Source organism: Caloenas nicobarica, chromosome 24 (assembly GCF_036013445.1).
Source record: "Caloenas nicobarica isolate bCalNic1 chromosome 24, bCalNic1.hap1, whole genome shotgun sequence".
NCBI lineage: Eukaryota > Metazoa > Chordata > Aves > Columbiformes > Columbidae > Caloenas > Caloenas nicobarica.
The window spans coordinates 4398796-4406899 of NC_088268.1; positions in this window are offsets into that span (position 1 = coordinate 4398796).

The following is an 8104-nucleotide window of genomic DNA, read 5'->3' on the forward strand; positions in this document are numbered from 1 at the left end:
TGCTGCCTCATGTGGGTTTTAAACATTTGAAGCAGTGAAACCCACCTAAAAATCAAATTTATATTCTAAATTTCAGTTTCTTGGAAGAGCAGGCAAGTTGCTTAAGCACTTGCAGTTGTACTTCAATTGCATTTTAGGAGTTTCTGCTTCCAGCAATTAAAATAATTGGTTTCAGAAAAATACATCTTGAGGCACTTAAAAGGGGGGAGTTACCTAGTGACCCACTTTGGTTTGACATTGCATAATTAACTGTGCCAAAAAGCTAGTAATTAAGAGAGGAGGGTTATTTGTTCTGCTAACTTGCTCTGAGGAAACTCCCATCACCAAAAATAACAGACGCTGGCTGAAATATAATGTGAAAATTGAGATATGCGAGTACCTTCAGTTAGATATTCTCTGGGGTAAAAAAGAACCCGATGGAGCAGACACTTGTTCCATGGAATGAGGTGGGTTTTGCCAATAATTTAATGCTTTCAAGTTTTCAAAACTGGAGAAAAAACTTAGCACAGCCCTTCATAGAAAGATGCGAATTCCCATTTCTCTTAAAACCTCTCCCCAGGCTACACACGAGCTTTATTTAACTTGCAGAATAACCAGTGCTAAGCATTTTCTTCAACTAGAGCACAGACTCTTGCACCTAAAAACTCTGTGCTGATTAATCTACACCATCGTCTGGCATCTTCACATTCACACAATAACCCCAGTCAAGATCAAACCGATTTATTTTCCTTTAATTTCAGCCCGCTTGGTTGCTCAAAGATACAGAATGTGTTTGTAGAGGCCACGGCATGACTGACTTTAACTGAGAAACCTGTAGCATTTGTGTTGAAATTGTGAGTTCTTTGTTGAAATCGTGTTTTGCTCTTCTAAAAAATCCATTTTCCGGAACAATCGCTGCTGCCAACACCAAGCTTTGAGTTCTTGAATGCCACAATTGCTACCCGGGCCTGAGCACACAGGGGCTTGGGTGCCAGAGGAGACTCCAAACCTCAGCTGCTGCAAACGCTTGTGCAACGGCAACGGCTTTTATCTGTGCAACAGCTTTTATCTGTGCAACGGCCGGGGCTTTTAAAGGCCGTTTGTGCTTTTCATCTGCTCCATATTCTCAAGTTATATGTAAATAACAGTCGTTATTGGCAAAGACAGGGTGCGTTGCAGCGAAGGGTGTGTACCTGTGTGAGTAGGTGTCATCTCCAAGGGTGAAATAGCTTCTCCAAGCACGTGAGAACCTCCTGAAATGCCCAGTGGGCAACGTCTGAGCCCCTGACCGACCCCTGTGGTGCCCACAAGGGACACGAGCATCAAGGATCCTCGATGGACCCCCCAGAAATTCACTCCGTATCAGCTCAGACCAGGAGCCTGGTGACACCTCCAGCTGACGATCTACCAAGCTCTGATGGAGCCGTTAATTGGAGCCACATGCCCACCTGGGTGTCCTCAGCAGGACCTGAAACCTCCCACCAGGAAGGTGGAGCAGGTGAAGCCCACCAGCTTCATCGGGAGGCATCTCTCCGTCTTCTGTGCTTTTGGGGCTCCTTGTTTGGCAGGTGAGTGCAAGTTCCTGGGGCTCCACCTTCCCCTGGCTGTGCTGAGTGTCCCCTGGCTGCTCTGGGGCCGTGGGGACACCTGAGGGTGTCTGTGCTGCTGGGGACACTGGGGGCTGAGCCACCTCCCACAGGGTGTCAGAGCTGGCGGGTCCTTCACACCCACAGGGGATCAATGAGGAAATGAAGGGGCAAATCCAAACCGTTGCATGGTGGCGAGGGAGTTGTTTTCTTTGGTTTGTTTTTCTCTTCGAGAGAAAAAGAGGCTTTTTTTTTGAGAGTCTGACTCATGCTTTGCGACCTCTGATATCACCACTGCTGTTTGGTTTGTTCTCTAGGTAAAATCAAGTAGGCAAAGGTTCCCTTCTGCATTGGGTAGTTCTCAAAAATATGCTTTTATCTCACCACAAAAATACGCTTAGTAGAAGTTATTAAGAAGCCTAGGTTAAAAAAAAAAAGTTGCTCGTAAAGGTTTTTGGTTTGGTTTTGTTTTGGTTTTTTCGCATTAACATAATTAACAGATTTTATCACCTCCAAAAACCTCTGACCTACAAAACTGAAATACAGTAACAGGTACATAGCATGGAGCAGGCCTGAAGCGTAAATACTAAAAGATGTTCAAATATGAACAGGGCACCTTGTGAGATTGTTCACAAGCAATTCAACAGGCAAAGTGCTTCACTCCCAGTGAAACCCCCTGGTCTTTGCCTCTTAAGAATTTGATGCTACTCAATACCCTTTGAAGGCACCAACCTACAGATGTGACAGGTTCGCTTCCTGTAAGTCGCATGTTTGTGCAGCAGCTTAAACTTAAAAATAAAATAAAAGCTTCTGGAGAACCTAAACAAAGGTTTTATAATAAAATCACCTGTGCATCACATGGGATAGTCTTGCAAAGCTCATCTGCTTCGAGGAAAATGAGGCCTTCAGCTGCAGGAGCTGTGCTTATATAAAGGATTAGCCCTGTGACAGAAAGAAAGAAAAGAGAGAATCAGGGTGTTAGAGGGATAAAATATCGAACCCTGGCACAGACGAGGGGCCAGGGTGGTTCGCTGTGTGTGGGCGAACAGGAGCTGCCGTGCAGAGCGTCGTGTTGCGCTGACGCTCAGCAGAGCAGAACTGGAAAGAGCCTGGTTTGCTCTGGGGGGCCAGGGGAGCCCTGGGAGGGGAGGGGACCCCCGGACACGCACGTTTGGGTGGCAGGAAAGCTGGGAGGGAGGGAAGGAGGCTCTGAGGGGGAGGTGGCGATGAGCAGGGTGTTTTCCCAGGCATGCTTTGCCTTTTGTTAAAAAATCTATTTGGGGGTTTTTTGTCTCAATGTATCAAAAGCCACTTGAAAACGCCTTCAGATTGGCCACCGAGCTAAAAACCTTGTGCTGCCACAGCGCCATTAAAACTGCACTGCCTTTGCTCCTTTGCTCGCCTCTCCTTCCATCCTTCTGACAAGCGTTCCCAGCGGCCCTGATTTCTGGAATGTTGAGAAAAATCCTCCTCACGGCGGATTCGGGATGAGAGCGGGCGCGGGTCTGTGCCTGCAGAGGCGTGAGCTGGAGCCGGCGCTGCCACCAGGCGTCTCTCAAGCCCCGTTGAGAGATTGTCGGGCAGGGAGTGGTTTCCAACAACCCAGCGCGCCAGGAGCCGTTCTGGTTGGGAATTCTGCATTCGACCCTTGGCTTTGCCGTCTGTCTGTCCGCAGCGACTCGGACCTAGGCAGAAACGCAGCTGTGAGTGCTCTGACTCCAGCAGAGGCCAGAAATCAGCTTTAAGCTCTCTCGGCACCTTGGATATAAACCGCGGTTTTGCGGTGTGGTATTTAATCACGTTAGACAGATGGAGCTGTAATTCCCTTCCATTCCCCCCAGCAAGTCCCAGTTCCACCTCAGACCCATCGCAGCCGTAACTGGTTGTGCCCTGAAGGAACCTGCGACACATGATGGAGGTTTTCAACGCTTAATTGAGTGCTTTGATTCCTGGATTCGAAGCCTCTCCTATGTACGCAGAGTATTATTGATGGTGATTCTTGCAAATCTCTCTCCAGTGGGATTTTTACTGATAACCAAGCGGAGATCAACGACAGCCCTTTGAGCAGGGATCCTGCTCTGGGTTAGGTCTGTCTCTCGCTGTTTTTGTTCTCAGTTCCCTTCTTTCACTTTGACGCTTTTTTTTTTTCCCCCTTGGTCTTCAAGGGGGTTTTTTTGAAGTGGTTTTGCAGTTATTGGGCTGGTGTCTTATTTTGTTGTAAGTTATCACGTACAGCTTCACTTATGACTTACAAAAGTCTATAATTTCTGTAAACAGCTAGTTTCAATTTACTTTTTTCACTCAATTCTATCGAAAAGGCAAGAAAAAGCCATTTCAATCCTGGCACCCATTCTAGGGGGTGTGGGAGAGAAGCCAAACCAGAAAGAGTGACAAGCAACAATGGCAACCAAGTGAAAAATCACAATATGATTTATTATTTTTTAAGCCCAGGGTTGAAGAACGCCAGATCTGTCATAGATAGGACTGGATGAGCTCTTGGGGAAACCACTGATGGGATTATTCCATTTCTGTATCCAGCCTTGTTTCAAAGACCACAAGGGATGGGTGTTAAATCTTGCACGTTCTGAATACGATAACGAGGGCTCACAGAAAGATGCTTGCAGTGCCGTCAGCAGATACCGGAACCCGCAATTCTTTCAGAAGACAAAATGCTGTTTCTTTATGTCCCTAAACAATTCATTCCTCCCTAATGTGTGGTGTCCTGTGGGAACGTCCCAGGAGTCCGGCCACCTGTGTGGGGACAAAGCGCCAGGAAGGTTTCAAAACCCTCTCTAGACATGACCTGTGGTTCCTATAATGTGCCAGGAGCTTCCCTTCCTATTTTTTATCTCCTCTCCTGCTCTTCTGGAGTGACCGCTGTCTCTTCCACGTTAGTTCAGGGCAGGAGGGGTCAGTTTGTTCATTGCAGGCCCCTCCATACACAAAAGGACCTGGTGGTGTGGGCGAAGCAGAGCAGATCTCACCTGTGGCCACCCAGCCCTGACTGGAGGGGACAGAGGAACGGCAGCACACGCGGCCAGTGGCCGATCACCCGCCTTGTCCCTGCACCTCGGCAGCGACACCAGAGCGTCTGCGCTTCTGCCAGCCTGACCTCTCCCCGCTTGCGTCTCCGGGTACGTTTCCCCCGTCACAGCTCAATTCCTGGACTGCAGGTTGAGGAAGTTGCTTTAGCGCAGAGCAAATACCAATATCTGGTAAAAGTGCCTTTTTTTTTTTCCCCTCAAAAAAAGAACCGGAGAGAATGGCCATCACCCGTGACGTGACGTGGGGACGAAGCAGGTGGATTCCCAGTGATACCAGCAGCGCGTCCTTCCCTCCTGTGGCTGACCACCAGGCAACGTGGCCAACTGCGCGACCCTGATAGAGCCTGCCTGCTGCGCTGATTGCTTCCTCTGTTGGGAGGATAAGGATCTTTTAATAACCTCAGGGTGAGATCACAATCATGAGATTTTTTTATTCAGGGCATCCCCTACAACCGCTCTAAGAACTGCTCTCGGCAAGGAATCCCAGCTTGGTACTGCTCTTAATGTCAGGAATTTACTCACGATTTCACTTCTGCTATTTTGTTTGCTTGAGAAACGAGTGTGTCAAAGCCCCCACCACAGTAAACCTGCTGACTTCAAGACATAAACTTGCCCTGTGTCCCTCCCAAATGCCAGCTCAGGAGCTCGAGAGCTGAGGGGTGTTTGGGCAGGAGGCAAAACTGGAGGTGGGAGATCCCGAGCGTCTCGGTTTGGCATTGCCAGGCAAAGCAAAACAGCGGGGGAGACGTCAGGGTTTGTCCTCGACGTCAGAGGGGGGACATTACTGGGAAGTGGGCAGTGGAGGAAGGTTCAACTCACCAGTGCTTCTGTCTGGGCAACTGGCTTCCTACAGCCACGGGGAGAAACCCTTCCTGGTGGTTGGGATCAGCAAAAGAGCAGCACAGCAGAGCTGAGAGCTGGAGACGTAGCTGCTGTTTCCATCCGTGTTCCAGGCTGTCTTGCCCTGTGGCAGGGTGCAGGGAAGAGAAGGACAGGTCAGCAGTTTGCCAGGGACCTACAGTAGCTGGATGTGAACCGTGGTGCTTTTACTGGTCTGCAAAATGTCCTTCAGTGCTCAGCCTGACGCTGGGCTGCAGGAACCTCAGTTTTCCTACCTGAAACCGCTCGTGCCACTTGCTCGGCACCGCGTGAGCCGATCCCTGAAGCGGTGCCGGGGGTTCTTGTGCACCCGTGGGCAGAGCTGCCGGCAGCTGCACGGACCCTCCACCTGCCGGGAAACTGATATTTCAAAGTCTGTTTTCATCTCAGTTCACTTAAAGCAAAATTAGTGGAAAACACAGGGAGGCTTTGAATTCAGGATGTAAAAACTTCTTGTGTTTTGCTTTTCTCAGAACGAATTACACTTTGCTAAAGCGTGGTACAGGCTCACGAGTTCTGCTTTCTCAGATCACACAGCCACACGTGCTGGCCGGTCAGCACCTCCCGGGAGACACCGGCTCCTCTGTCTTGGGATGTCTGAGAGACTGCAAAAAGCCCAGTTTTACACACAAGACACAAATGGGAGGTATAGGAACTAAATTCCCACAAGATGTTTCACTGCTGATCGAGTTGCAATTCAATGTCAAATCAATTAACAATGACATGTTTCAATTCAGTTCAGCAAATACGTTTCAGTTCAAGTGGAACCGACCTGAACTGAGATCTTTCTTTCTGAGCTGGTTTCCTGTGGAATTTATTAGGAACTGAATTTTCTTTTGACAAGTCATGTTTATGAACAACTGCCATCTAGCTCTAGCACTGCAGCCCAAGCAACCGATTTTAATCACTGATTTCCACTCTTCTTGCAGTGAAGGTGAGCAGAGGTTCTAACATAAGACTGAAGATACCAGGTAACTTGATTTTTTTTTTTAATAGTTAATTTATTTTTAAGATAACAAATGTATTCTAGAGAGCAAACAGCCCAGTGCAGCTCTCTCGGGCAGAGCTCAGGCCTGGCACTGTTGAGAAATGTGATACGTTTGTTCATGCAGGATCAGATTTCTCTCAATGATGGCACGAGTGTTAAAGGGAACATGTCAAAGAGACAGAATCACTAAGGCATGAAATAGACTGCAGATATACACAATCAAATTAAGCAAAGCTTTAATAAATGTTTTGAGAACTCCCTAGGTACAAAACATGACTGTACAAGAAGACCGAGTGTCATAAACACAGAGCAAGTTGTTTATTTTAAAATATTCCTTTTTTTTTTTTTTAAGGAAAACAATTTGCTTGAACTGGCTCTGAAAACACACAACTTGGCATGGGCCAAAACTCTGAAGTTAAAGCTTAGGAGTATGTGCAGAAAACAAACTGCAAACCACCCGCCTTTCTCTTGTTGTCTTTGGCTTCAGCCACCACGGACCCAGGGACGGATTCTCCTCTGCGGCCACAGCGTGAGCACCAAGCAGATCTGGGTGATTGTGCAGATCTCTGCGCACCCACCACTCCCACAGGCGGCACCGGGACTGTTCAAAGGCTTTACACCCACCACTTCTGTGTATTCTGCCTGTACCTGAGAGAAGTCTTTCATCTCTAGTGCTTCTTGGCGGAAGTGGTGAAAAGATAAAGCTCTGAGGCAGCGTACCTGCTTGGATAATTGACGAACCAAAGGAAAACAGAGCAATAAACAGAGTCGCAGAGGTGTGAACTGAAAAGACAAAAGCGAGTGTGCTGAAAAGCCAGTGATGTGTAGTTAGAGGGTGCTAAGGAAAGTGCAGGTCACCTTTTGTGAAGCCAGGTGAAAATGCTGAGAGCCTTCGAGCCCCCAACTTTGGGTGAGGATGGTGGATCCAGCATCCTGCACGTTTTGAGGAAGACGGTGGATGCTGATACTCAGTAACATAAAAACAGCCAAAAGCAGAAAGCGGGGGGAGTCCACGTACTCGCCTGAGCTGCTGATTATTTAGAGAGGATGCTGCGAGATGTGGGAGACGGGCAAAGCCAGTCTGGGCACTGGGAGCCCTGCACACTGAGGTTTTTCACGTGGTAGTTGAACATTTTTTCCACGAGGGTCTGCTGGAGGAGACAGGGATCCTCCCCATCCCTGCAGCACTGGGCTCTGGTGGATGCTCTGGCAGATGAAGCAGGATCTGCTGCGGAGAGGAGAGAGAACACAAAAGGAGACTTTCCTCCTGTTCCTTCACCACAACTTCTCATGTGTCAGTGCAAAAGCAGAACCTGCTTCATTTTACCGAGTATCACTAAAAAGTGTGTGTGTGCGTGCAGCCCTCAGCTGTGTGTGCTGAGGAAGGACCCAAACACCCGAGTGTCTGAAGGCAGCGTGGCACACGGCGACTTTCCTGCGCTGCCGAGAGGAGGAGGAGGGTCTGCTAAATGTCAGTGACATCAGGCTGTGTCATGAGCTTCTCGCAGAGGTGCAGGAAGTATAAAAGACAGAGTGTCCCCAAGAGGGTCCCTGGTGTGTTGAGGCTGCGCTGGAACGTACGATGCTCTTGTTCACCTTGTGACTTCATCTTGGTTTGAAACAAGACC